The 27,937-nt window shown below is 48.9% G+C and overlaps 1 long non-coding RNA gene across 6 annotated transcripts in view; it reads left to right on the top strand.

Moving 5' to 3' along the window:
- LOC127462750 (uncharacterized) overlaps nt 1-21,303 on the top strand; it is a 30,396-nt gene extending 9,093 nt beyond the window's left edge. For 3 of the 6 annotated variants that reach the window (XR_007900545.1, XR_007900544.1, XR_007900543.1), the window contains exons 2-3: nt 18,239-18,308; nt 21,200-21,303. This is a non-coding gene — a long non-coding RNA (uncharacterized LOC127462750). Of the gene's footprint in view, nt 1-18,238; nt 18,309-18,891; nt 18,996-21,199 lie in introns of those variants that run through there. The other 3 variants (XR_007900548.1, XR_007900547.1, XR_007900546.1) reach the window with 1 other exon arrangement.
- Nucleotides 21,304-27,937: the final 6,634 nt, after the last annotated feature.

The following is a 27,937-nucleotide window of genomic DNA, read 5'->3' as shown; positions in this document are numbered from 1 at the left end:
CTTTCTACCGGGAAAAAAAGTCTGAATCCTTTGGCTTCAGGTGCAGTTCTTGGGGCAGCCTGGGCACTTTTTGGGCAGCAAGAGATTCCTGTGGTGGCCCCTTTTGTCTGGCAGGAATCTTCATTTGTAGTCAATTTTCCAGGAGGTGGGACCGGCCATTGCAGAGCAGGGCTGAAAAAAGGGAACAGCAGCTCTTTCCACCAGGAAAAAAGTCTGGAAGCTTTGGCTTTGAGGTGAAGTTGGTGGGGCAGCCTGGGCACTTCTGGGGCAGCAAAGACCTTTCTGTGGTGGCACCATTTCTCTGGCAGGAATCTTTAGTTGGATTCAATTTCTCAGGAGGTGGGACCGGCATTACAGAACAGGACTGAAAAAAGGGAACAGCAGCTCTTTCCACCAGGAAAAAATTCTGGAAGCTTTGTCTTTGAGGTGTAGATTTTGGGACAGCCTGGGCACTTCTTGGGCAGCAAAGACCTTTCTGTAGTGGCACCTTTTGTCTGGCAGGAATCTTCATTTGGATTCAATTTTCCAGGAGGTGGGGCCGGCCATTGCAGCGCAGAGCTTAAAAAAGGGAAAAGCAGCTCTTTCCACCAGGAAAAAATCTGGAAGCTTTGACTTCAGGTGTAGTTTGTGCAGCCTGGAAACTTCTTGGGAAGGTAGAGTTTTTTGTGGTAGCACCTTTTGTCTGGCAGGAATCTTCATTTGGATTAAATTTTTTAAAAGGTGGGACCGGTCATTGCAGAGCAGGGTAGAAAAAAGGAACAGCAGTTCTTTCCACCAGGAAAAAAAGTCAGGAAGCTTTGTCATGGAGGTGCAGTTGTTGGGGTAGCCTGGGCACTTCTTGGGCATCAAGACCTTTCTGTGGTGGCGCCTTTTGTCTGGCAGAAATCTTCATCTGGAGTAAAGTTTTCTGGAGGTGGGACCGGCCATTGCAGCACAGGACTGAAAAAAGGGAACAGCAGTTCTTTCTACCAGGAAAAAAATCTGGGTCCTTTGGCTTCAGGTGTAGTTGGTGCAGCCTGGGTACTTCTTGGGCAGGAAGAGTTTTCTGTAGTGGCACCTTTTGTCTGGCAGGAATCTTCATTTGGATTCAATTTTCCAGGAGGTGGGACCGGCCATTGCAGCGCAGGACTGAAAAAAGGGAACAGCAGCTCTTTCCCTGAGGAAAAAAAGTCTGGATCCTTTGGCTTCAGGTGTAGTTGTTGCAGCCTGGGTACTTCTTGGGATAGATGAGTTTTCTGTGGTGGCACCTTTTTTCTGGCAGGAATCTTCAGTAGGATTCAGTTTTTAAAAAGGTGGGACTGGAGATTGCAGCGCAGGGCAGAAAAAACGGAACAGCAGCTCTTTCCCTAAGGAAAAAAAGTCTGGATCCTTTGGCTTCAGGAGTAGTTGGTGGGGCAGCCTGGGCACTTCTGGGGCAGCAAGAGTTTTTTGTAGTGGCAAATTTTGTCTGGCAGGAATATTCATTTGGATTAAATTTTTCAGGAGGTGGGACCGACCATTGCAGAGCAGGCCTGAAAAACGGGAACAGCAGCTCTTCACACCAGGAAAAAAGCCTGGATCCTTTGGCTTTGAGGTGCAGTTGGTGGGGCAGCCTTGGCACTTCTTGGGATAGATGAGTTCTCTGTGGTGGCACCTTTTGTATGGCAGGAATCTTCATTTGGATTCAATTTTCCAGGAGGTGGGACCGGCCATTGCAGCGCAGGGCTGAAAAAAGGGAACAGCAGCTCTTTCCACCAGGAAAAAATTCTGGAAGCTTTGGTTTCAGGTGTAGTTGGTGGGGCAGCCTGGGCACTTCTTGGGCATCAAGACCTTTCCGTGGTAGCACCTTTTGTCTGGCAGGAATCTTCATTTGGATTCAATTTTCCAGGAGGTGGGGCCGGCCATTGCAGCACAGGCCTGAAAAAAGGGATCAGCAGCTCTTTCCACCAGGAAAAAAAGTCTGGATCCTTTGGTTTTGAGGTGTAGTTGGTGGGGTAGCCTGGGCACTTCTTGGGCAGCAAAGACCTTTCTATGGTGGCACCATTTGTCTGGCAGGAATCTTCATTTGGAGCAAAGTTTTCTGGAGGTGGGACCGGCCATTGAAGAACAGGCTTGAAAAAAGGGAACAGCAGCTCTTTCTACCGGGAAAAAAAGTCTGAATCCTTTGGCTTCAGGTGCAGTTCTTGGGGCAGCCTGGGCACTTTTTGGGCAGCAAGAGATTCCTGTGGTGGCCCCTTTTGTCTGGCAGGAATCTTCATTTGTAGTCAATTTTCCAGGAGGTGGGACCGGCCATTGCAGAGCAGGGCTGAAAAAAGGGAACAGCAGCTCTTTCCACCAGGAAAAAAGTCTGGAAGCTTTGGCTTTGAGGTGAAGTTGGTGGGGCAGCCTGGGCACTTCTGGGGCAGCAAAGACCTTTCTGTGGTGGCACCATTTCTCTGGCAGGAATCTTTAGTTGGATTCAATTTCTCAGGAGGTGGGACCGGCATTACAGAACAGGACTGAAAATAGGGAACAGCAGCTCTTTCCACCAGGAAAAAATTCTGGAAGCTTTGTCTTTGAGGTGTAGATTTTGGGACAGCCTGGGCACTTCTTGGGCAGCAAAGACCTTTCTGTAGTGGCACCTTTTGTCTGGCAGGAATCTTCATTTGGATTCAATTTTCCAGGAGGTGGGGCCGGCCATTGCAGCGCAGAGCTTAAAAAAGGGAAAAGCAGCTCTTTCCACCAGGAAAAAATCTGGAAGCTTTGACTTCAGGTGTAGTTTGTGCAGCCTGGAAACTTCTTGGGAAGGTAGAGTTTTTTGTGGTAGCACCTTTTGTCTGGCAGGAATCTTCATTTGGATTAAATTTTTTAAAAGGTGGGACCGGTCATTGCAGAGCAGGGTAGAAAAAAGGAACAGCAGTTCTTTCCACCAGGAAAAAAAGTCAGGAAGCTTTGTCATGGAGGTGCAGTTGTTGGGGTAGCCTGGGTACTTCTTGGGCATCAAGACCTTTCTGTGGTGGCGCCTTTTGTCTGGCAGAAATCTTCATCTGGAGTAAAGTTTTCTGGAGGTGGGACCGGCCATTGCAGCACAGGACTGAAAAAAGGGAACAGCAGTTCTTTCTACCAGGAAAAAAATCTGGGTCCTTTGGCTTCAGGTGTAGTTGGTGCAGCCTGGGTACTTCTTGGGCAGGAAGAGTTTTCTGTAGTGGCACCTTTTGTCTGGCAGGAATATTCATTTGGATTAAAGTTTTCAGGAGGTGGGACCGACCATTGCAGAGCAGGCCTGAAAAACGGGAACAGCAGCTCTTCACACCAGGAAAAAAGCCTGGATCCTTTGGCTTTGAGGTGCAGTTTGTGGGGCAGCCTTGGCACTTCTTGGGATAGATGAGTTCTCTGTGGTGGCACCTTTTGTATGGCAGGAATCTTCATTTGGATTCAATTTTCCAGGAGGTTGGACCGGCCATTGCAGCGCAGGGCTGAAAAAAGGGAACAGCAGCTCTTTCCACCAGGAAAAAATTCTGGAAGCTTTGGTTTCAGGTGTAGTTGGTGGGGCAGCCTGGGCACTTCTTGGGCATCAAGACCTTTCCGTGGTAGCACCTTTTGTCTGGCAGGAATCTTCATTTGGATTCAATTTTCCAGGAGGTGGGGCCGGCCATTGCAGCACAGGCCTGAAAAAAGGGATCAGCAGCTCTTTCCACCAGGAAAAAAAGTCTGGATCCTTTGGTTTTGAGGTGTAGTTGGTGGGGTAGCCTGGGCACTTCTTGGGCAGCAAAGACCTTTCTATGGTGGCACCATTTGTCTGGCAGGAATCTTCATTTGGAGCAAAGTTTTCTGGAGGTGGGACCGGCCATTGAAGAACAGGCTTGAAAAAAGGGAACAGCAGCTCTTTCTACCGGGAAAAAAAGTCTGAATCCTTTGGCTTCAGGTGCAGTTCTTGGGGCAGCCTGGGCACTTTTTGGGCAGCAAGAGATTCCTGTGGTGGCCCCTTTTGTCTGGCAGGAATCTTCATTTGTAGTCAATTTTCCAGGAGGTGGGACCGGCCATTGCAGAGCAGGGCTGAAAAAAGGGAACAGCAGCTCTTTCCACCAGGAAAAAAGTCTGGAAGCTTTGGCTTTGAGGTGAAGTTGGTGGGGCAGCCTGGGCACTTCTGGGGCAGCAAAGACCTTTCTGTGGTGGCACCATTTCTCTGGCAGGAATCTTTAGTTGGATTCAATTTCTCAGGAGGTGGGACCGGCATTACAGAACAGGACTGAAAAAAGGGAACAGCAGCTCTTTCCACCAGGAAAAAATTCTGGAAGCTTTGTCTTTGAGGTGTAGATTTTGGGACAGCCTGGGCACTTCTTGGGCAGCAAAGACCTTTCTGTAGTGGCACCTTTTGTCTGGCAGGAATCTTCATTTGGATTCAATTTTCCAGGAGGTGGGGCCGGCCATTGCAGCGCAGAGCTTAAAAAAGGGAAAAGCAGCTCTTTCCACCAGGAAAAAATCTGGAAGCTTTGACTTCAGGTGTAGTTTGTGCAGCCTGGAAACTTCTTGGGAAGGTAGAGTTTTTTGTGGTAGCACCTTTTGTCTGGCAGGAATCTTCATTTGGATTAAATTTTTTAAAAGGTGGGACCGGTCATTGCAGAGCAGGGTAGAAAAAAGGAACAGCAGTTCTTTCCACCAGGAAAAAAAGTCAGGAAGCTTTGTCATGGAGGTGCAGTTGTTGGGGTAGCCTGGGCACTTCTTGGGCATCAAGACCTTTCTGTGGTGGCGCCTTTTGTCTGGCAGAAATCTTCATCTGGAGTAAAGTTTTCTGGAGGTGGGACCGGCCATTGCAGCACAGGACTGAAAAAAGGGAACAGCAGTTCTTTCTACCAGGAAAAAAATCTGGGTCCTTTGGCTTCAGGTGTAGTTGGTGCAGCCTGGGTACTTCTTGGGCAGGAAGAGTTTTCTGTAGTGGCACCTTTTGTCTGGCAGGAATCTTCATTTGGATTCAATTTTCCAGGAGGTGGGACCGGCCATTGCAGCGCAGGACTGAAAAAAGGGAACAGCAGCTCTTTCCCTGAGGAAAAAAAGTCTGGATCCTTTGGCTTCAGGTGTAGTTGTTGCAGCCTGGGTACTTCTTGGGATAGATGAGTTTTCTGTGGTGGCACCTTTTTTCTGGCAGGAATCTTCAGTAGGATTCAGTTTTTAAAAAGGTGGGACTGGAGATTGCAGCGCAGGGCAGAAAAAACGGAACAGCAGCTCTTTCCCTAAGGAAAAAAAGTCTGGATCCTTTGGCTTCAGGAGTAGTTGGTGGGGCAGCCTGGGCACTTCTGGGGCAGCAAGAGTTTTTTGTAGTGGCAAATTTTGTCTGGCAGGAATATTCATTTGGATTAAATTTTTCAGGAGGTGGGACCGACCATTGCAGAGCAGGCCTGAAAAACGGGAACAGCAGCTCTTCACACCAGGAAAAAAGCCTGGATCCTTTGGCTTTGAGGTGCAGTTGGTGGGGCAGCCTTGGCACTTCTTGGGATAGATGAGTTCTCTGTGGTGGCACCTTTTGTATGGCAGGAATCTTCATTTGGATTCAATTTTCCAGGAGGTGGGACCGGCCATTGCAGCGCAGGGCTGAAAAAAGGGAACAGCAGCTCTTTCCACCAGGAAAAAATTCTGGAAGCTTTGGTTTCAGGTGTAGTTGGTGGGGCAGCCTGGGCACTTCTTGGGCATCAAGACCTTTCCGTGGTAGCACCTTTTGTCTGGCAGGAATCTTCATTTGGATTCAATTTTCCAGGAGGTGGGGCCGGCCATTGCAGCACAGGCCTGAAAAAAGGGATCAGCAGCTCTTTCCACCAGGAAAAAAAGTCTGGATCCTTTGGTTTTGAGGTGTAGTTGGTGGGGTAGCCTGGGCACTTCTTGGGCAGCAAAGACCTTTCTATGGTGGCACCATTTGTCTGGCAGGAATCTTCATTTGGAGCAAAGTTTTCTGGAGGTGGGACCGGCCATTGAAGAACAGGCTTGAAAAAAGGGAACAGCAGCTCTTTCTACCGGGAAAAAAAGTCTGAATCCTTTGGCTTCAGGTGCAGTTCTTGGGGCAGCCTGGGCACTTTTTGGGCAGCAAGAGATTCCTGTGGTGGCCCCTTTTGTCTGGCAGGAATCTTCATTTGTAGTCAATTTTCCAGGAGGTGGGACCGGCCATTGCAGAGCAGGGCTGAAAAAAGGGAACAGCAGCTCTTTCCACCAGGAAAAAAGTCTGGAAGCTTTGGCTTTGAGGTGAAGTTGGTGGGGCAGCCTGGGCACTTCTGGGGCAGCAAAGACCTTTCTGTGGTGGCACCATTTCTCTGGCAGGAATCTTTAGTTGGATTCAATTTCTCAGGAGGTGGGACCGGCATTACAGAACAGGACTGAAAATAGGGAACAGCAGCTCTTTCCACCAGGAAAAAATTCTGGAAGCTTTGTCTTTGAGGTGTAGATTTTGGGACAGCCTGGGCACTTCTTGGGCAGCAAAGACCTTTCTGTAGTGGCACCTTTTGTCTGGCAGGAATCTTCATTTGGATTCAATTTTCCAGGAGGTGGGGCCGGCCATTGCAGCGCAGAGCTTAAAAAAGGGAAAAGCAGCTCTTTCCACCAGGAAAAAATCTGGAAGCTTTGACTTCAGGTGTAGTTTGTGCAGCCTGGAAACTTCTTGGGAAGGTAGAGTTTTTTGTGGTAGCACCTTTTGTCTGGCAGGAATCTTCATTTGGATTAAATTTTTTAAAAGGTGGGACCGGTCATTGCAGAGCAGGGTAGAAAAAAGGAACAGCAGTTCTTTCCACCAGGAAAAAAAGTCAGGAAGCTTTGTCATGGAGGTGCAGTTGTTGGGGTAGCCTGGGCACTTCTTGGGCAGCAAAGACCTTTCTGTGGTGGCGCCTTTTGTCTGGCAGAAATCTTCATCTGGAGTAAAGTTTTCTGGAGGTGGGACCGGCCATTGCAGCACAGGACTGAAAAAAGGGAACAGCAGTTCTTTCTACCAGGAAAAAAATCTGGGTCCTTTGGCTTCAGGTGTAGTTGGTGCAGCCTGGGTACTTCTTGGGCAGGAAGAGTTTTCTGTAGTGGCACCTTTTGTCTGGCAGGAATCTTCATTTGGATTCAATTTTCCAGGAGGTGGGACCGGCCATTGCAGCGCAGGACTGAAAAAAGGGAACAGCAGCTCTTTCCCTGAGGAAAAAAAGTCTGGATCCTTTGGCTTCAGGTGTAGTTGTTGCAGCCTGGGTACTTCTTGGGATAGATGAGTTTTCTGTGGTGGCACCTTTTTTCTGGCAGGAATCTTCAGTAGGATTCAGTTTTTAAAAAGGTGGGACTGGAGATTGCAGCGCAGGGCAGAAAAAACGGAACAGCAGCTCTTTCCCTAAGGAAAAAAAGTCTGGATCCTTTGGCTTCAGGAGTAGTTGGTGGGGCAGCCTGGGCACTTCTGGGGCAGCAAGAGTTTTTTGTAGTGGCAAATTTTGTCTGGCAGGAATATTCATTTGGATTAAAGTTTTCAGGAGGTGGGACCGACCATTGCAGAGCAGGCCTGAAAAACGGGAACAGCAGCTCTTCACACCAGGAAAAAAGCCTGGATCCTTTGGCTTTGAGGTGCAGTTGGTGGGGCAGCCTTGGCACTTCTTGGGATAGATGAGTTCTCTGTGGTGGCACCTTTTGTATGGCAGGAATCTTCATTTGGATTCAATTTTCCAGGAGGTTGGACCGGCCATTGCAGCGCAGGGCTGAAAAAAGGGAACAGCAGCTCTTTCCACCAGGAAAAAATTCTGGAAGCTTTGGTTTTAGGTGTAGTTGGTGGGGCAGCCTGGGCACTTCTTGGGCATCAAGACCTTTCCGTGGTAGCACCTTTTGTCTGGCAGGAATCTTCATTTGGATTCAATTTTCCAGGAGGTGGGGCCGGCCATTGCAGCACAGGCCTGAAAAAAGGGATCAGCAGCTCTTTCCACCAGGAAAAAAAGTCTGGATCCTTTGGTTTTGAGGTGTAGTTGGTGGGGTAGCCTGGGCACTTCTTGGGCAGCAAAGACCTTTCTATGGTGGCACCATTTGTCTGGCAGGAATCTTCATTTGGAGCAAAGTTTTCTGGAGGTGGGACCGGCCATTGAAGAACAGGCTTGAAAAAAGGGAACAGCAGCTCTTTCTACCGGGAAAAAAAGTCTGAATCCTTTGGCTTCAGGTGCAGTTCTTGGGGCAGCCTGGGCACTTTTTGGGCAGCAAGAGATTCCTGTGGTGGCCCCTTTTGTCTGGCAGCAATCTTCATTTGTAGTCAATTTTCCAGGAGGTGGGACCGGCCATTGCAGAGCAGGGCTGAAAAAAGGGAACAGCAGCTCTTTCCACCAGGAAAAAAGTCTGGAAGCTTTGGCTTTGAGGTGAAGTTGGTGGGGCAGCCTGGGCACTTCTGGGGCAGCAAAGACCTTTCTGTGGTGGCACCATTTCTCTGGCAGGAATCTTTAGTTGGATTCAATTTCTCAGGAGGTGGGACCGGCATTACAGAACAGGACTGAAAAAAGGGAACAGCAGCTCTTTCCACCAGGAAAAAATTCTGGAAGCTTTGTCTTTGAGGTGTAGATTTTGGGACAGCCTGGGCACTTCTTGGGCAGCAAAGACCTTTCTGTAGTGGCACCTTTTGTCTGGCAGGAATCTTCATTTGGATTCAATTTTCCAGGAGGTGGGGCCGGCCATTGCAGCGCAGAGCTTAAAAAAGGGAAAAGCAGCTCTTTCCACCAGGAAAAAATCTGGAAGCTTTGACTTCAGGTGTAGTTTGTGCAGCCTGGAAACTTCTTGGGAAGGTAGAGTTTTTTGTGGTAGCACCTTTTGTCTGGCAGGAATCTTCATTTGGATTAAATTTTTTAAAAGGTGGGACCGGTCATTGCAGAGCAGGGTAGAAAAAAGGAACAGCAGTTCTTTCCACCAGGAAAAAAAGTCAGGAAGCTTTGTCATGGAGGTGCAGTTGTTGGGGTAGCCTGGGCACTTCTTGGGCATCAAGACCTTTCTGTGGTGGCGCCTTTTGTCTGGCAGAAATCTTCATCTGGAGTAAAGTTTTCTGGAGGTGGGACCGGCCATTGCAGCACAGGACTGAAAAAAGGGAACAGCAGTTCTTTCTACCAGGAAAAAAATCTGGGTCCTTTGGCTTCAGGTGTAGTTGGTGCAGCCTGGGTACTTCTTGGGCAGGAAGAGTTTTCTGTAGTGGCACCTTTTGTCTGGCAGGAATCTTCATTTGGATTCAATTTTCCAGGAGGTGGGACCGGCCATTGCAGCGCAGGACTGAAAAAAGGGAACAGCAGCTCTTTCCCTGAGGAAAAAAAGTCTGGATCCTTTGGCTTCAGGTGTAGTTGTTGCAGCCTGGGTACTTCTTGGGATAGATGAGTTTTCTGTGGTGGCACCTTTTTTCTGGCAGGAATCTTCAGTAGGATTCAGTTTTTAAAAAGGTGGGACTGGAGATTGCAGCGCAGGGCAGAAAAAACGGAACAGCAGCTCTTTCCCTAAGGAAAAAAAGTCTGGATCCTTTGGCTTCAGGAGTAGTTGGTGGGGCAGCCTGGGCACTTCTGGGGCAGCAAGAGTTTTTTGTAGTGGCAAATTTTGTCTGGCAGGAATATTCATTTGGATTAAATTTTTCAGGAGGTGGGACCGACCATTGCAGAGCAGGCCTGAAAAACGGGAACAGCAGCTCTTCACACCAGGAAAAAAGCCTGGATCCTTTGGCTTTGAGGTGCAGTTGGTGGGGCAGCCTTGGCACTTCTTGGGATAGATGAGTTCTCTGTGGTGGCACCTTTTGTATGGCAGGAATCTTCATTTGGATTCAATTTTCCAGGAGGTGGGACCGGCCATTGTAGAGCAGGTCTGAAAAAAGGGAACAGCATCTCTTTCCACCAGGAAAAAAAGTCTGGATCCTTTGGCTTCAGGTGCAGTTCTTGGGGCAGCCTGGGCACTTCTTGGGCATCAAGACCTTTCCGTGGTAGCACCTTTTGTCTGGCAGGAATCTTCAGTCGGATTCAATTTTCCAGGAGGTTGGACCGGCCATTGCAGCACAGGCCTGAAAAAAGGGAACAGCAGCTCTTTCCACCAGGAAAAAAAGTCTGGATCCTTTGGTTTTGAGGTGTAGTTGGTGGGGTAGCCTGGGCACTTCTTGGGCAGCAAAGACCTTTCTATGGTGGCACCATTTGTCTGGCAGGAATCTTCATTTGGAGCAAAGTTTTCTGGAGGTGGGACCGGCCATTGAAGAACAGGCTTGAAAAAAGGGAACAGCAGCTCTTTCTACCGGGAAAAAAAGTCTGAATCCTTTGGCTTCAGGTGCAGTTCTTGGGGCAGCCTGGGCACTTTTTGGGCAGCAAGAGATTCCTGTGGTGGCCCCTTTTGTCTGGCAGGAATCTTCATTTGTAGTCAATTTTCCAGGAGGTGGGACCGGCCATTGCAGAGCAGGGCTGAAAAAAGGGAACAGCAGCTCTTTCCACCAGGAAAAAAGTCTGGAAGCTTTGGCTTTGAGGTGAAGTTGGTGGGGCAGCCTGGGCACTTCTGGGGCAGCAAAGACCTTTCTGTGGTGGCACCATTTCTCTGGCAGGAATCTTTAGTTGGATTCAGTTTCTCAGGAGGTGGGACCGGCATTACAGAACAGGACTGAAAAAAGGGAACAGCAGCTCTTTCCACCAGGAAAAAATTCTGGAAGCTTTGTCTTTGAGGTGTAGATTTTGGGACAGCCTGGGCACTTCTTGGGCAGCAAAGACCTTTCTGTAGTGGCACCTTTTCTCTGGCAGGAATCTTCATTTGGATTCAATTTTCCAGGAGGTGGGGCCGGCCATTGCAGCGCAGAGCTTAAAAAAGGGAAAAGCAGCTCTTTCCACCAGGAAAAAATCTGGAAGCTTTGACTTCAGGTGTAGTTTGTGCAGCCTGGAAACTTCTTGGGAAGGTAGAGTTTTTTGTGGTAGCACCTTTTGTCTGGCAGGAATCTTCATTTGGATTAAATTTTTTAAAAGGTGGGACCGGTCATTGCAGAGCAGGGTAGAAAAAAGGAACAGCAGTTCTTTCCACCAGGAAAAAAAGTCAGGAAGCTTTGTCATGGAGGTGCAGTTGTTGGGGTAGCCTGGGCACTTCTTGGGCAGCAAAGACCTTTCTGTGGTGGCGCCTTTTGTCTGGCAGAAATCTTCATCTGGAGTAAAGTTTTCTGGAGGTGGGACCGGCCATTGCAGCACAGGACTGAAAAAAGGGAACAGCAGTTCTTTCTACCAGGAAAAAAATCTGGGTCCTTTGGCTTCAGGTGTAGTTGGTGCAGCCTGGGTACTTCTTGGGCAGGAAGAGTTTTCTGTAGTGGCACCTTTTGTCTGGCAGGAATCTTCATTTGGATTCAATTTTCCAGGAGGTGGGACCGGCCATTGCAGCGCAGGACTGAAAAAAGGGAACAGCAGCTCTTTCCCTGAGGAAAAAAAGTCTGGATCCTTTGGCTTCAGGTGTAGTTGTTGCAGCCTGGGTACTTCTTGGGATAGATGAGTTTTCTGTGGTGGCACCTTTTTTCTGGCAGGAATCTTCAGTAGGATTCAGTTTTTAAAAAGGTGGGACTGGAGATTGCAGCGCAGGGCAGAAAAAACGGAACAGCAGCTCTTTCCCTAAGGAAAAAAAGTCTGGATCCTTTGGCTTCAGGAGTAGTTGGTGGGGCAGCCTGGGCACTTCTGGGGCAGCAAGAGTTTTTTGTAGTGGCAAATTTTGTCTGGCAGGAATATTCATTTGGATTAAAGTTTTCAGGAGGTGGGACCGACCATTGCAGAGCAGGCCTGAAAAACGGGAACAGCAGCTCTTCACACCAGGAAAAAAGCCTGGATCCTTTGGCTTTGAGGTGCAGTTGGTGGGGCAGCCTTGGCACTTCTTGGGATAGATGAGTTCTCTGTGGTGGCACCTTTTGTATGGCAGGAATCTTCATTTGGATTCAATTTTCCAGGAGGTGGGACCGGCCATTGCAGCGCAGGGCTGAAAAAAGGGAACAGCAGCTCTTTCCACCAGGAAAAAATTCTGGAAGCTTTGGTTTCAGGTGTAGTTGGTGGGGCAGCCTGGGCACTTCTTGGGCATCAAGACCTTTCCGTGGTAGCACCTTTTGTCTGGCAGGAATCTTCAGTCGGATTCAATTTTCCAGGAGGTGGGGCCGGCCATTGCAGCACAGGCCTGAAAAAAGGGATCAGCAGCTCTTTCCACCAGGAAAAAAAGTCTGGATCCTTTGGTTTTGAGGTGTAGTTGGTGGGGTAGCCTGGGCACTTCTTGGGCAGCAAAGACCTTTCTATGGTGGCACCATTTGTCTGGCAGGAATCTTCATTTGGAGCAAAGTTTTCTGGAGGTGGGACCGGCCATTGAAGAACAGGCTTGAAAAAAGGGAACAGCAGCTCTTTCTACCGGGAAAAAAAGTCTGAATCCTTTGGCTTCAGGTGCAGTTCTTGGGGCAGCCTGGGCACTTTTTGGGCAGCAAGAGATTCCTGTGGTGGCCCCTTTTGTCTGGCAGGAATCTTCATTTGTAGTCAATTTTCCAGGAGGTGGGACCGGCCATTGCAGAGCAGGGCTGAAAAAAGGGAACAGCAGCTCTTTCCACCAGGAAAAAAGTCTGGAAGCTTTGGCTTTGAGGTGAAGTTGGTGGGGCAGCCTGGGCACTTCTGGGGCAGCAAAGACCTTTCTGTGGTGGCACCATTTCTCTGGCAGGAATCTTTAGTTGGATTCAGTTTCTCAGGAGGTGGGACCGGCATTACAGAACAGGACTGAAAAAAGGGAACAGCAGCTCTTTCCACCAGGAAAAAATTCTGGAAGCTTTGTCTTTGAGGTGTAGATTTTGGGACAGCCTGGGCACTTCTTGGGCAGCAAAGACCTTTCTGTAGTGGCACCTTTTGTCTGGCAGGAATCTTCATTTGGATTCAATTTTCCAGGAGGTGGGGCCGGCCATTGCAGCGCAGAGCTTAAAAAAGGGAAAAGCAGCTCTTTCCACCAGGAAAAAATCTGGAAGCTTTGACTTCAGGTGTAGTTTGTGCAGCCTGGAAACTTCTTGGGAAGGTAGAGTTTTTTGTGGTAGCACCTTTTGTCTGGCAGGAATCTTCATTTGGATTAAATTTTTTAAAAGGTGGGACCGGTCATTGCAGAGCAGGGTAGAAAAAAGGAACAGCAGTTCTTTCCACCAGGAAAAAAAGTCAGGAAGCTTTGTCATGGAGGTGCAGTTGTTGGGGTAGCCTGGGCACTTCTTGGGCAGCAAAGACCTTTCTGTGGTGGCGCCTTTTGTCTGGCAGAAATCTTCATCTGGAGTAAAGTTTTCTGGAGGTGGGACCGGCCATTGCAGCACAGGACTGAAAAAAGGGAACAGCAGTTCTTTCTACCAGGAAAAAAATCTGGGTCCTTTGGCTTCAGGTGTAGTTGGTGCAGCCTGGGTACTTCTTGGGCAGGAAGAGTTTTCTGTAGTGGCACCTTTTGTCTGGCAGGAATCTTCATTTGGATTCAATTTTCCAGGAGGTGGGACCGGCCATTGCAGCGCAGGACTGAAAAAAGGGAACAGCAGCTCTTTCCCTGAGGAAAAAAAGTCTGGATCCTTTGGCTTCAGGTGTAGTTGTTGCAGCCTGGGTACTTCTTGGGATAGATGAGTTTTCTGTGGTGGCACCTTTTTTCTGGCAGGAATCTTCAGTAGGATTCAGTTTTTAAAAAGGTGGGACTGGAGATTGCAGCGCAGGGCAGAAAAAACGGAACAGCAGCTCTTTCCCTAAGGAAAAAAAGTCTGGATCCTTTGGCTTCAGGAGTAGTTGGTGGGGCAGCCTGGGCACTTCTGGGGCAGCAAGAGTTTTTTGTAGTGGCAAATTTTGTCTGGCAGGAATATTCATTTGGATTAAATTTTTCAGGAGGTGGGACCGACCATTGCAGAGCAGGGCTGAAAAACGGGAACAGCAGCTCTTCACACCAGGAAAAAAGCCTGGATCCTTTGGCTTTGAGGTGCAGTTGGTGGGGCAGCCTTGGCACTTCTTGGGATAGATGAGTTCTCTGTGGTGGCACCTTTTGTATGGCAGGAATCTTCAGTCGGATTCAATTTTCCAGGAGGTTGGACCGGCCATTGCAGCGCAGGGCTGAAAAAAGGGAACAGCAGCTCTTTCCACCAGGAAAAAATTCTGGAAGCTTTGGTTTCAGGTGTAGTTGGTGGGGCAGCCTGGGCACTTCTGGGGCATCAAGACCTTTCTGTGGTGGCACCTTTTGTCTGGCAGGAATCTTCATCTGGAGTAAAGTTTTCTGGAAGTGGGAACGGCCCTTGCAGCACAGGTCTGAAAATAGGGAACAGCAGCTCTTTCCCTAAGGAAAAAAAGTCTGGAAGCTTTGGCTTCAGGTGCAGTTCTTTCGGCAGCCTGGGCACTTCTTGGGCAGCAAAGACCTTTCTGTGGTGGCACCATTTGTCTGGCAGGAATCTTCATTTGGATTCAATTTTCCAGGAGGTGGGACCGGCCATTGTAGAGCAGGTCTGAAAAAAGGGAACAGCAGCTCTTTCCACCAGGAAAAAAAGTCTGGATCCTTTGGCTTCAGGTGCAGTTCTTGGGGCAGCCTGGGCACTTCTTGGGCATCAAGACCTTTCCGTGGTAGCACCTTTTGTCTGGCAGGAATCTTCATTTGGATTCAATTTTCCAGGAGGTGGGGCCGGCCATTGCAGCACAGGCCTGAAAAAAGGGATCAGCAGCTCTTTCCACCAGGAAAAAAAGTCTGGATCCTTTGGTTTTGAGGTGTAGTTGGTGGGGTAGCCTGGGCACTTCTTGGGCAGCAAAGACCTTTCTATGGTGGTACCATTTGTCTGGCAGGAATCTTCATTTGGAGCAAAGTTTTCTGGAGGTGGGACCGGCCATTGAAGAACAGGCTTGAAAAAAGGGAACAGCAGCTCTTTCTACCGGGAAAAAAAGTCTGAATCCTTTGGCTTCAGGTGCAGTTCTTGGGGCAGCCTGGGCACTTTTTGGGCAGCAAGAGATTCCTGTGGTGGCCCCTTTTGTCTGGCAGGAATCTTCATTTGTAGTCAATTTTCCAGGAGGTGGGACCGGCCATTGCAGAGCAGGGCTGAAAAAAGGGAACAGCAGCTCTTTCCACCAGGAAAAAAGTCTGGAAGCTTTGGCTTTGAGGTGAAGTTGGTGGGGCAGCCTGGGCACTTCTGGGGCAGCAAAGACCTTTCTGTGGTGGCACCATTTCTCTGGCAGGAATCTTTAGTTGGATTCAATTTCTCAGGAGGTGGGACCGGCATTACAGAACAGGACTGAAAAAAGGGAACAGCAGCTCTTTCCACCAGGAAAAAATTCTGGAAGCTTTGTCTTTGAGGTGTAGATTTTGGGACAGCCTGGGCACTTCTTGGGCAGCAAAGACCTTTCTGTAGTGGCACCTTTTGTCTGGCAGGAATCTTCATTTGGATTCAATTTTCCAGGAGGTGGGGCCGGCCATTGCAGCGCAGAGCTTAAAAAAGGGAAAAGCAGCTCTTTCCACCAGGAAAAAATCTGGAAGCTTTGACTTCAGGTGTAGTTTGTGCAGCCTGGAAACTTCTTGGGAAGGTAGAGTTTTTTGTGGTAGCACCTTTTGTCTGGCAGGAATCTTCATTTGGATTAAATTTTTTAAAAGGTGGGACCGGTCATTGCAGAGCAGGGTAGAAAAAAGGAACAGCAGTTCTTTCCACCAGGAAAAAAAGTCAGGAAGCTTTGTCATGGAGGTGCAGTTGTTGGGGTAGCCTGGGCACTTCTTGGGCAGCAAAGACCTTTCTGTGGTGGCGCCTTTTGTCTGGCAGGAATCTTCATCTGGAGTAAAGTTTTCTGGAAGTGGGAACGGCCCTTGCAGCACAGGTCTGAAAATAGGGAACAGCAGCTCTTTCCCTAAGGAAAAAAAGTCTGGAAGCTTTGGCTTCAGGTGCAGTTGGTGGGGCAGCCTGGGCACTTCTGGGGCATCAAGACCTTTCTGTGGTGGCACCTTTTGTCTGGCAGGAATCTTCATCTGGAGTAAAGTTTTCTGGAAGTGGGAACGGCCCTTGCAGCACAGGTCTGAAAATAGGGAACAGCAGCTCTTTCCCTAAGGAAAAAAAGTCTGGAAGCTTTGGCTTCAGGTGCAGTTCTTTCGGCAGCCTGGGCACTTCTTGGGCAGCAAAGACCTTTCTGTGGTGGCACCATTTGTCTGGCAGGAATCTTCATTTGGATTCAATTTTCCAGGAGGTGGGACCGGCCATTGTAGAGCAGGTCTGAAAAAAGGGAACAGCAGCTCTTTCCACCAGGAAAAAAAGTCTGGATCCTTTGGCTTCAGGTGCAGTTCTTGGGGCAGCCTGGGCACTTCTTGGGCATCAAGACCTTTCCGTGGTAGCACCTTTTGTCTGGCAGGAATCTTCAGTCGGATTCAATTTTCCAGGAGGTGGGGCCGGCCATTGCAGCACAGGCCTGAAAAAAGGGATCAGCAGCTCTTTCCACCAGGAAAAAAAGTCTGGATCCTTTGGTTTTGAGGTGTAGTTGGTGGGGTAGCCTGGGCACTTCTTGGGCAGCAAAGACCTTTCTATGGTGGTACCATTTGTCTGGCAGGAATCTTCATTTGGAGCAAAGTTTTCTGGAGGTGGGACCGGCCATTGAAGAACAGGCTTGAAAAAAGGGAACAGCAGCTCTTTCTACCGGGAAAAAAAGTCTGAATCCTTTGGCTTCAGGTGCAGTTCTTGGGGCAGCCTGGGCACTTTTTGGGCAGCAAGAGATTCCTGTGGTGGCCCCTTTTGTCTGGCAGGAATCTTCATTTGTAGTCAATTTTCCAGGAGGTGGGACCGGCCATTGCAGAGCAGGGCTGAAAAAAGGGAACAGCAGCTCTTTCCACCAGGAAAAAAGTCTAGAAGCTTTGGCTTTGAGGTGAAGTTGGTGGGGCAGCCTGGGCACTTCTGGGGCAGCAAAGACCTTTCTGTGGTGGCACCATTTCTCTGGCAGGAATCTTTAGTTGGATTCAATTTCTCAGGAGGTGGGACCGGCATTACAGAACAGGACTGAAAAAAGGGAACAGCAGCTCTTTCCACCAGGAAAAAATTCTGGAAGCTTTGTCTTTGAGGTGTAGATTTTGGGACAGCCTGGGCACTTCTTGGGCAGCAAAGACCTTTCTGTAGTGGCACCTTTTGTCTGGCAGGAATCTTCATTTGGATTCAATTTTCCAGGAGGTGGGGCCGGCCATTGCAGCGCAGAGCTTAAAAAAGGGAAAAGCAGCTCTTTCCACCAGGAAAAAATCTGGAAGCTTTGACTTCAGGTGTAGTTTGTGCAGCCTGGAAACTTCTTGGGAAGGTAGAGTTTTTTGTGGTAGCACCTTTTGTCTGGCAGGAATCTTCATTTGGATTAAATTTTTTAAAAGGTGGGACCGGTCATTGCAGAGCAGGGTAGAAAAAAGGAACAGCAGTTCTTTCCACCAGGAAAAAAAGTCAGGAAGCTTTGTCATGGAGGTGCAGTTGTTGGGGTAGCCTGGGCACTTCTTGGGCAGCAAAGACCTTTCTGTGGTGGCGCCTTTTGTCTGGCAGAAATCTTCATCTGGAGTAAAGTTTTCTGGAGGTGGGACCGGCCCTTGCAGCACAGGACTGAAAAAAGGGAACAGCAGTTCTTTCTACCAGGAAAAAAATCTGGGTCCTTTGGCTTCAGGTGTAGTTGGTGCAGCCTGGGTACTTCTTGGGCAGGAAGAGTTTTCTGTAGTGGCACCTTTTGTCTGGCAGGAATCTTCATTTGGATTCAATTTTCCAGGAGGTGGGACCGGCCATTGCAGCGCAGGACTGAAAAAAGGGAACAGCAGCTCTTTCCCTGAGGAAAAAAAGTCTGGATCCTTTGGCTTCAGGTGTAGTTGTTGCAGCCTGGGTACTTCTTGGGATAGATGAGTTTTCTGTGGTGGCACCTTTTTTCTGGCAGGAATCTTCAGTAGGATTCAGTTTTTAAAAAGGTGGGACTGGAGATTGCAGCGCAGGGCAGAAAAAACGGAACAGCAGCTCTTTCCCTAAGGAAAAAAAGTCTGGATCCTTTGGCTTCAGGAGTAGTTGGTGGGGCAGCCTGGGCACTTCTGGGGCAGCAAGAGTTTTTTGTAGTGGCAAATTTTGTCTGGCAGGAATATTCATTTGGATTAAAGTTTTCAGGAGGTTGGACCGGCCATTGCAGCGCAGGGCTGAAAAAAGGGAACAGCAGCTCTTTCCACCAGGAAAAAATTCTGGAAGCTTTGGTTTCAGGTGTAGTTGGTGGGGCAGCCTGGGCACTTCTTGGGCATCAAGACCTTTCTGTGGTGGCACCTTTTGTCTGGCAGGAATCTTCATCTGGAGTAAAGTTTTCTGGAAGTGGGAACGGCCCTTGCAGCACAGGCCTGAAAAAAGGGATCAGCAGCTCTTTCCACCAGGAAAAAAAGTCTGGATCCTTTGGTTTTGAGGTGTAGTTGGTGGGGTAGCCTGGGCACTTCTGGGGCAGCAAAGACCTTTCTATGGTGGCACCATTTGTCTGGCAGGAATCTTCATTTGGATTCAATTTTCCAGGAGGTGAGACCGGCCATTGTAGAGCAGGTCTGAAAAAAGGGAACAGCAGCTCTTTCCACCAGGAAAAAAAGTCTGGATCCTTTGGCTTCAGGTGCAGTTCTTGGGGCAGTCTGGGCACTTCTTGGGCATCAAGACCTTTCCGTGGTAGCACCTTTTGTCTGGCAGGAATCTTCAGTCGGATTCAATTTTCCAGGAGGTGGGGCCGGCCATTGCAGCACAGGCCTGAAAAAAGGGAACAGCAGCTCTTTCCACCAGGAAAAAAAGTCTGGATCCTTTGGTTTTGAGGTGTAGTTGGTGGGGTAGCCTGGGCACTTCTTGGGCAGCAATGACCTTTCTATGGTGGCACCTTTTGTCTGGCAGGAATCTTCATTTGGAGCAAAGTTTTCTGGAGGTGGGACCGGCCATTGAAGAACAGGCTTGAAAAAAGGGAACAGCAGTTCTTTCTACCGGGAAAAAAAGTCTGAATCCTTTGGCTTCAGGTGCAGTTCTTGGGGCAGCCTGGGCACTTTTTGGGCAGCAAGAGATTCCTGTGGTGGCCCCTTTTGTCTGGCAGGAATCTTCATTTGTAGTCAATTTTCCAGGAGGTGGGACCGGCCATTGCAGAGCAGGGCTGAAAAAAGGGAACAGCAGCTCTTTCCACCAGGAAAAAAGTCTGGAAGCTTTGTCTTTGAGGTGTAGATTTTGGGACAGCCTGGGCACTTCTTGGGCAGCAAAGACCTTTCTGTAGTGGCACCTTTTGTCTGGCAGGAATCTTCATTTGGATTCAATTTTCCAGGAGGTGGGGCCGGCCATTGCAGCGCAGAGCTTAAAAAAGGGAAAAGCAGCTCTTTCCACCAGGAAAAAATCTGGAAGCTTTGACTTCAGGTGTAGTTTGTGCAGCCTGGAAACTTCTTGGGAAGGTAGAGTTTTTTGTGGTAGCACCTTTTGTCTGGCAGGAATCTTCATTTGGATTAAATTTTTTAAAAGGTGGGACCGGTCATTGCAGAGCAGGGTAGAAAAAAGGAACAGCAGTTCTTTCCACCAGGAAAAAAAGTCAGGAAGCTTTGTCATGGAGGTGCAGTTGTTGGGGTAGCCTGGGCACTTCTTGGGCAGCAAAGACCTTTCTGTGGTGGCGCCTTTTGTCTGGCAGAAATCTTCATCTGGAGTAAAGTTTTCTGGAGGTGGGACCGGCCATTGCAGCACAGGACTGAAAAAAGGGAACAGCAGTTCTTTCTACCAGGAAAAAAATCTGGGTCCTTTGGCTTCAGGTGTAGTTGGTGCAGCCTGGGTACTTCTTGGGCAGGAAGAGTTTTCTGTAGTGGCACCTTTTGTCTGGCAGGAATCTTCATTTGGATTCAATTTTCCAGGAGGTGGGACCGGCCATTGCAGCGCAGGACTGAAAAAAGGGAACAGCAGCTCTTTCCCTGAGGAAAAAAAGTCTGGATCCTTTGGCTTCAGGTGTAGTTGTTGCAGCCTGGGTACTTCTTGGGATAGATGAGTTTTCTGTGGTGGCACCTTTTTTCTGGCAGGAATCTTCAGTAGGATTCAGTTTTTAAAAAGGTGGGACTGGAGATTGCAGCGCAGGGCAGAAAAAACGGAACAGCAGCTCTTTCCCTAAGGAAAAAAAGTCTGGATCCTTTGGCTTCAGGAGTAGTTGGTGGGGCAGCCTGGGCACTTCTGGGGCAGCAAGAGTTTTTTGTAGTGGCAAATTTTGTCTGGCAGGAATATTCATTTGGATTAAAGTTTTCAGGAGGTGGGACCGACCATTGCAGAGCAGGCCTGAAAAACGGGAACAGCAGCTCTTCACACCAGGAAAAAAGCCTGGATCCTTTGGCTTTGAGGTGCAGTTGGTGGGGCAGCCTTGGCACTTCTTGGGATAGATGAGTTCTCTGTGGTGGCACCTTTTGTATGGCAGGAATCTTCAGTCGGATTCAATTTTCCAGGAGGTTGGACCGGCCATTGCAGCGCAGGGCTGAAAAAAGGGAACAGCAGCTCTTTCCACCAGGAAAAAATTCTGGAAGCTTTGGTTTCAGGTGTAGTTGGTGGGGCAGCCTGGGCACTTCTGGGGCATCAAGACCTTTCTGTGGTGGCACCTTTTGTCTGGCAGGAATCTTCATCTGGAGTAAAGTTTTCTGGAAGTGGGAACGGCCCTTGCAGCACAGGTCTGAAAATAGGGAACAGCAGCTCTTTCCCTAAGGAAAAAAAGTCTGGAAGCTTTGGCTTCAGGTGCAGTTCTTTCGGCAGCCTGGGCACTTCTTGGGCAGCAAAGACCTTTCTGTGGTGGCACCATTTGTCTGGCAGGAATCTTCATTTGGATTCAATTTTCCAGGAGGTGGGACCGGCCATTGTAGAGCAGGTCTGAAAAAAGGGAACAGCAGCTCTTTCCACCAGGAAAAAAAGTCTGGATCCTTTGGCTTCAGGTGCAGTTCTTGGGGCAGCCTGGGCACTTCTTGGGCATCAAGACCTTTCCGTGGTAGCACCTTTTGTCTGGCAGGAATCTTCAGTCGGATTCAATTTTCCAGGAGGTGGGGCCGGCCATTGCAGCACAGGCCTGAAAAAAGGGATCAGCAGCTCTTTCCACCAGGAAAAAAAGTCTGGATCCTTTGGTTTTGAGGTGTAGTTGGTGGGGTAGCCTGGGCACTTCTTGGGCAGCAAAGACCTTTCTATGGTGGCACCATTTGTCTGGCAGGAATCTTCATTTGGAGCAAAGTTTTCTGGAGGTGGGACCGGCCATTGAAGAACAGGCTTGAAAAAAGGGAACAGCAGCTCTTTCTACCGGGAAAAAAAGTCTGAATCCTTTGGCTTCAGGTGCAGTTCTTGGGGCAGCCTGGGCACTTTTTGGGCAGCAAGAGATTCCTGTGGTGGCCCCTTTTGTCTGGCAGGAATCTTCATTTGTAGTCAATTTTCCAGGAGGTGGGACCGGCCATTGCAGAGCAGGGCTGAAAAAAGGGAACAGCAGCTCTTTCCACCAGGAAAAAAGTCTGGAAGCTTTGGCTTTGAGGTGAAGTTGGTGGGGCAGCCTGGGTACTTCTGGGGCAGCAAAGACCTTTCTGTGGTGGCACCATTTCTCTGGCAGGAATCTTTAGTTGGATTCAATTTCTCAGGAGGTGGGACCGGCATTACAGAACAGGACTGAAAAAAGGGAACAGCAGCTCTTTCCACCAGGAAAAAATTCTGGAAGCTTTGTCTTTGAGGTGTAGATTTTGGGACAGCCTGGGCACTTCTTGGGCAGCAAAGACCTTTCTGTAGTGGCACCTTTTGTCTGGCAGGAATCTTCATTTGGATTCAATTTTCCAGGAGGTGGGGCCGGCCATTGCAGCGCAGAGCTTAAAAAAGGGAAAAGCAGCTCTTTCCACCAGGAAAAAATCTGGAAGCTTTGACTTCAGGTGTAGTTTGTGCAGCCTGGAAACTTCTTGGGAAGGTAGAGTTTTTTGTGGTAGCACCTTTTGTCTGGCAGGAATCTTCATTTGGATTAAATTTTTTAAAAGGTGGGACCGGTCATTGCAGAGCAGGGTAGAAAAAAGGAACAGCAGTTCTTTCCACCAGGAAAAAAAGTCAGGAAGCTTTGTCATGGAGGTGCAGTTGTTGGGGTAGCCTGGGCACTTCTTGGGCAGCAAAGACCTTTCTGTGGTGGCGCCTTTTGTCTGGCAGAAATCTTCATCTGGAGTAAAGTTTTCTGGAGGTGGGACCGGCCATTGCAGCACAGGACTGAAAAAAGGGAACAGCAGTTCTTTCTACCAGGAAAAAAATCTGGGTCCTTTGGCTTCAGGTGTAGTTGGTGCAGCCTGGGTACTTCTTGGGCAGGAAGAGTTTTCTGTAGTGGCACCTTTTGTCTGGCAGGAATCTTCATTTGGATTCAATTTTCCAGGAGGTGGGACCGGCCATTGCAGCGCAGGACTGAAAAAAGGGAACAGCAGCTCTTTCCCTGAGGAAAAAAAGTCTGGATCCTTTGGCTTCAGGTGTAGTTGTTGCAGCCTGGGTACTTCTTGGGATAGATGAGTTTTCTGTGGTGGCACCTTTTTTCTGGCAGGAATCTTCAGTAGGATTCAGTTTTTAAAAAGGTGGGACTGGAGATTGCAGCGCAGGGCAGAAAAAACGGAACAGCAGCTCTTTCCCTAAGGAAAAAAAGTCTGGATCCTTTGGCTTCAGGAGTAGTTGGTGGGGCAGCCTGGGCACTTCTGGGGCAGCAAGAGTTTTTTGTAGTGGCAAATTTTGTCTGGCAGGAATATTCATTTGGATTAAAGTTTTCAGGAGGTGGGACCGACCATTGCAGAGCAGGCCTGAAAAACGGGAACAGCAGCTCTTCACACCAGGAAAAAAGCCTGGATCCTTTGGTTTTGAGGTGCAGTTGGTGGGGCAGCCTTGGCACTTCTTGGGATAGATGAGTTCTCTGTGGTGGCACCTTTTGTATGGCAGGAATCTTCATTTGGATTCAATTTTCCAGGAGGTTGGACCGGCCATTGCAGCGCAGGGCTGAAAAAAGGGAACAGCAGCTCTTTCCACCAGGAAAAAATTCTGGAAGCTTTGGTTTCAGGTGTAGTTGGTGGGGCAGCCTGGGCACTTCTGGGGCATCAAGACCTTTCTGTGGTGGCACCTTTTGTCTGGCAGGAATCTTCATCTGGAGTAAAGTTTTCTGGAAGTGGGACCGGCCATTGCAGCACAGGACTGAAAAAAGGGAACAGCAGTTCTTTCTACCAGGAAAAAAATCTGGGTCCTTTGGCTTCAGGTGTAGTTGGTGCAGCCTGGGTACTTCTTGGGCAGGAAGAGTTTTCTGTAGTGGCACCTTTTGTCTGGCAGGAATCTTCATTTGGATTCAATTTTCCAGGAGGTGAGACCGGCCATTGTAGAGCAGGTCTGAAAAAAGGGAACAGCAGCTCTTTCCACCAGGAAAAAAAGTCTGGATCCTTTGGCTTCAGGTGCAGTTCTTGGGGCAGTCTGGGCACTTCTTGGGCATCAAGACCTTTCCGTGGTAGCACCTTTTGTCTGGCAGGAATCTTCAGTCGGATTCAATTTTCCAGGAGGTGGGGCCGGCCATTGCAGCACAGGCCTGAAAAAAGGGAACAGCAGCTCTTTCCACCAGGAAAAAAAGTCTGGATCCTTTGGTTTTGAGGTGTAGTTGGTGGGGTAGCCTGGGCACTTCTTGGGCAGCAATGACCTTTCTATGGTGGCACCTTTTGTCTGGCAGGAATCTTCATTTGGAGCAAAGTTTTCTGGAGGTGGGACCGGCCATTGAAGAACAGGCTTGAAAAAAGGGAACAGCAGTTCTTTCTACCGGGAAAAAAAGTCTGAATCCTTTGGCTTCAGGTGCAGTTCTTGGGGCAGCCTGGGCACTTTTTGGGCAGCAAGAGATTCCTGTGGTGGCCCCTTTTGTCTGGCAGGAATCTTCATTTGTAGTCAATTTTCCAGGAGGTGGGACCGGCCATTGCAGAGCAGGGCTGAAAAAAGGGAACAGCAGCTCTTTCCACCAGGAAAAAAGTCTGGAAGCTTTGTCTTTGAGGTGTAGATTTTGGGACAGCCTGGGCACTTCTTGGGCAGCAAAGACCTTTCTGTAGTGGCACCTTTTGTCTGGCAGGAATCTTCATTTGGATTCAATTTTCCAGGAGGTGGGGCCGGCCATTGCAGCGCAGAGCTTAAAAAAGGGAAAAGCAGCTCTTTCCACCAGGAAAAAATCTGGAAGCTTTGACTTCAGGTGTAGTTTGTGCAGCCTGGAAACTTCTTGGGAAGGTAGAGTTTTTTGTGGTAGCACCTTTTGTCTGGCAGGAATCTTCATTTGGATTAAATTTTTTAAAAGGTGGGACCGGTCATTGCAGAGCAGGGTAGAAAAAAGGAACAGCAGTTCTTTCCACCAGGAAAAAAAGTCAGGAAGCTTTGTCATGGAGGTGCAGTTGTTGGGGTAGCCTGGGCACTTCTTGGGCAGCAAAGACCTTTCTGTGGTGGCGCCTTTTGTCTGGCAGAAATCTTCATCTGGAGTAAAGTTTTCTGGAGGTGGGACCGGCCATTGCAGCACAGGACTGAAAAAAGGGAACAGCAGTTCTTTCTACCAGGAAAAAAATCTGGGTCCTTTGGCTTCAGGTGTAGTTGGTGCAGCCTGGGTACTTCTTGGGCAGGAAGAGTTTTCTGTAGTGGCACCTTTTGTCTGGCAGGAATCTTCATTTGGATTCAATTTTCCAGGAGGTGGGACCGGCCATTGCAGCGCAGGACTGAAAAAAGGGAACAGCAGCTCTTTCCCTGAGGAAAAAAAGTCTGGATCCTTTGGCTTCAGGTGTAGTTGTTGCAGCCTGGGTACTTCTTGGGATAGATGAGTTTTCTGTGGTGGCACCTTTTTTCTGGCAGGAATCTTCAGTAGGATTCAGTTTTTAAAAAGGTGGGACTGGAGATTGCAGCGCAGGGCAGAAAAAACGGAACAGCAGCTCTTTCCCTAAGGAAAAAAAGTCTGGATCCTTTGGCTTCAGGAGTAGTTGGTGGGGCAGCCTGGGCACTTCTGGGGCAGCAAGAGTTTTTTGTAGTGGCAAATTTTGTCTGGCAGGAATATTCATTTGGATTAAAGTTTTCAGGAGGTGGGACCGACCATTGCAGAGCAGGCCTGAAAAACGGGAACAGCAGCTCTTCACACCAGGAAAAAAGCCTGGATCCTTTGGCTTTGAGGTGCAGTTGGTGGGGCAGCCTTGGCACTTCTTGGGATAGATGAGTTCTCTGTGGTGGCACCTTTTGTATGGCAGGAATCTTCAGTCGGATTCAATTTTCCAGGAGGTTGGACCGGCCATTGCAGCGCAGGGCTGAAAAAAGGGAACAGCAGCTCTTTCCACCAGGAAAAAATTCTGGAAGCTTTGGTTTCAGGTGTAGTTGGTGGGGCAGCCTGGGCACTTCTGGGGCATCAAGACCTTTCTGTGGTGGCACCTTTTGTCTGGCAGGAATCTTCATCTGGAGTAAAGTTTTCTGGAAGTGGGAACGGCCCTTGCAGCACAGGTCTGAAAATAGGGAACAGCAGCTCTTTCCCTAAGGAAAAAAAGTCTGGAAGCTTTGGCTTCAGGTGCAGTTCTTTCGGCAGCCTGGGCACTTCTTGGGCAGCAAAGACCTTTCTGTGGTGGCACCATTTGTCTGGCAGGAATCTTCATTTGGATTCAATTTTCCAGGAGGTGGGACCGGCCATTGTAGAGCAGGTCTGAAAAAAGGGAACAGCAGCTCTTTCCACCAGGAAAAAAAGTCTGGATCCTTTGGCTTCAGGTGCAGTTCTTGGGGCAGCCTGGGCACTTCTTGGGCATCAAGACCTTTCCGTGGTAGCACCTTTTGTCTGGCAGCAATCTTCAGTCGGATTCAATTTTCCAGGAGGTGGGGCCGGCCATTGCAGCACAGGCCTGAAAAAAGGGATCAGCAGCTCTTTCCACCAGGAAAAAAAGTCTGGATCCTTTGGTTTTGAGGTGTAGTTGGTGGGGTAGCCTGGGCACTTCTTGGGCAGCAAAGACCTTTCTATGGTGGCACCATTTGTCTGGCAGGAATCTTCATTTGGAGCAAAGTTTTCTGGAGGTGGGACCGGCCATTGAAGAACAGGCTTGAAAAAAGGGAACAGCAGCTCTTTCTACCGGGAAAAAAAGTCTGAATCCTTTGGCTTCAGGTGCAGTTCTTGGGGCAGCCTGGGCACTTTTTGGGCAGCAAGAGATTCCTGTGGTGGCCCCTTTTGTCTGGCAGGAATCTTCATTTGTAGTCAATTTTCCAGGAGGTGGGACCGGCCATTGCAGAGCAGGGCTGAAAAAAGGGAACAGCAGCTCTTTCCACCAGGAAAAAAGTCTGGAAGCTTTGGCTTTGAGGTGAAGTTGGTGGGGCAGCCTGGGTACTTCTGGGGCAGCAAAGACCTTTCTGTGGTGGCACCATTTCTCTGGCAGGAATCTTTAGTTGGATTCAATTTCTCAGGAGGTGGGACCGGCATTACAGAACAGGACTGAAAAAAGGGAACAGCAGCTCTTTCCACCAGGAAAAAATTCTGGAAGCTTTGTCTTTGAGGTGTAGATTTTGGGACAGCCTGGGCACTTCTTGGGCAGCAAAGACCTTTCTGTAGTGGCACCTTTTGTCTGGCAGGAATCTTCATTTGGATTCAATTTTCCAGGAGGTGGGGCCGGCCATTGCAGCGCAGAGCTTAAAAAAGGGAAAAGCAGCTCTTTCCACCAGGAAAAAATCTGGAAGCTTTGACTTCAGGTGTAGTTTGTGCAGCCTGGAAACTTCTTGGGAAGGTAGAGTTTTTTGTGGTAGCACCTTTTGTCTGGCAGGAATCTTCATTTGGATTAAATTTTTTAAAAGGTGGGACCGGTCATTGCAGAGCAGGGTAGAAAAAAGGAACAGCAGTTCTTTCCACCAGGAAAAAAAGTCAGGAAGCTTTGTCATGGAGGTGCAGTTGTTGGGGTAGCCTGGGCACTTCTTGGGCAGCAAAGACCTTTCTGTGGTGGCACCTTTTGTCTGGCAGAAATCTTCATCTGGAGTAAAGTTTTCTGGAGGTGGGACCGGCCATTGCAGCACAGGACTGAAAAAAGGGAACAGCAGTTCTTTCTACCAGGAAAAAAATCTGGGTCCTTTGGCTTCAGGTGTAGTTGGTGCAGCCTGGGTACTTCTTGGGCAGGAAGAGTTTTCTGTAGTGGCACCTTTTGTCTGGCAGGAATCTTCATTTGGATTCAATTTTCCAGGAGGTGGGACCGGCCATTGCAGCGCAGGACTGAAAAAAGGGAACAGCAGCTCTTTCCCTGAGGAAAAAAAGTCTGGATCCTTTGGCTTCAGGTGTAGTTGTTGCAGCCTGGGTACTTCTTGGGATAGATGAGTTTTCTGTGGTGGCACCTTTTTTCTGGCAGGAATCTTCAGTAGGATTCAGTTTTTAAAAAGGTGGGACTGGAGATTGCAGCGCAGGGCAGAAAAAACGGAACAGCAGCTCTTTCCCTAAGGAAAAAAAGTCTGGATCCTTTGGCTTCAGGAGTAGTTGGTGGGGCAGCCTGGGCACTTCTGGGGCAGCAAGAGTTTTTTGTAGTGGCAAATTTTGTCTGGCAGGAATATTCATTTGGATTAAAGTTTTCAGGAGGTGGGACCGACCATTGCAGAGCAGGCCTGAAAAACGGGAACAGCAGCTCTTCACACCAGGAAAAAAGCCTGGATCCTTTGGTTTTGAGGTGCAGTTGGTGGGGCAGCCTTGGCACTTCTTGGGATAGATGAGTTCTCTGTGGTGGCACCTTTTGTATGGCAGGAATCTTCATTTGGATTCAATTTTCCAGGAGGTTGGACCGGCCATTGCAGCGCAGGGCTGAAAAAAGGGAACAGCAGCTCTTTCCACCAGGAAAAAATTCTGGAAGCTTTGGTTTCAGGTGTAGTTGGTGGGGCAGCCTGGGCACTTCTGGGGCATCAAGACCTTTCTGTGGTGGCACCTTTTGTCTGGCAGGAATCTTCATCTGGAGTAAAGTTTTCTGGAAGTGGGACCGGCCATTGCAGCACAGGACTGAAAAAAGGGAACAGCAGTTCTTTCTACCAGGAAAAAAATCTGGGTCCTTTGGCTTCAGGTGTAGTTGGTGCAGCCTGGGT

The sequence above is a fragment of the Manacus candei genome, unplaced genomic scaffold (genome assembly GCF_025592945.1).
Source record: "Manacus candei isolate 608988 ecotype Guabito, Panama unplaced genomic scaffold, ASM2559294v1 h1tg000138l, whole genome shotgun sequence".
NCBI lineage: Eukaryota > Metazoa > Chordata > Aves > Passeriformes > Pipridae > Manacus > Manacus candei.
The sequence above is the reverse complement of the archived record's forward strand: the minus strand, read 5'-3'. Positions and strand labels throughout refer to the sequence as shown.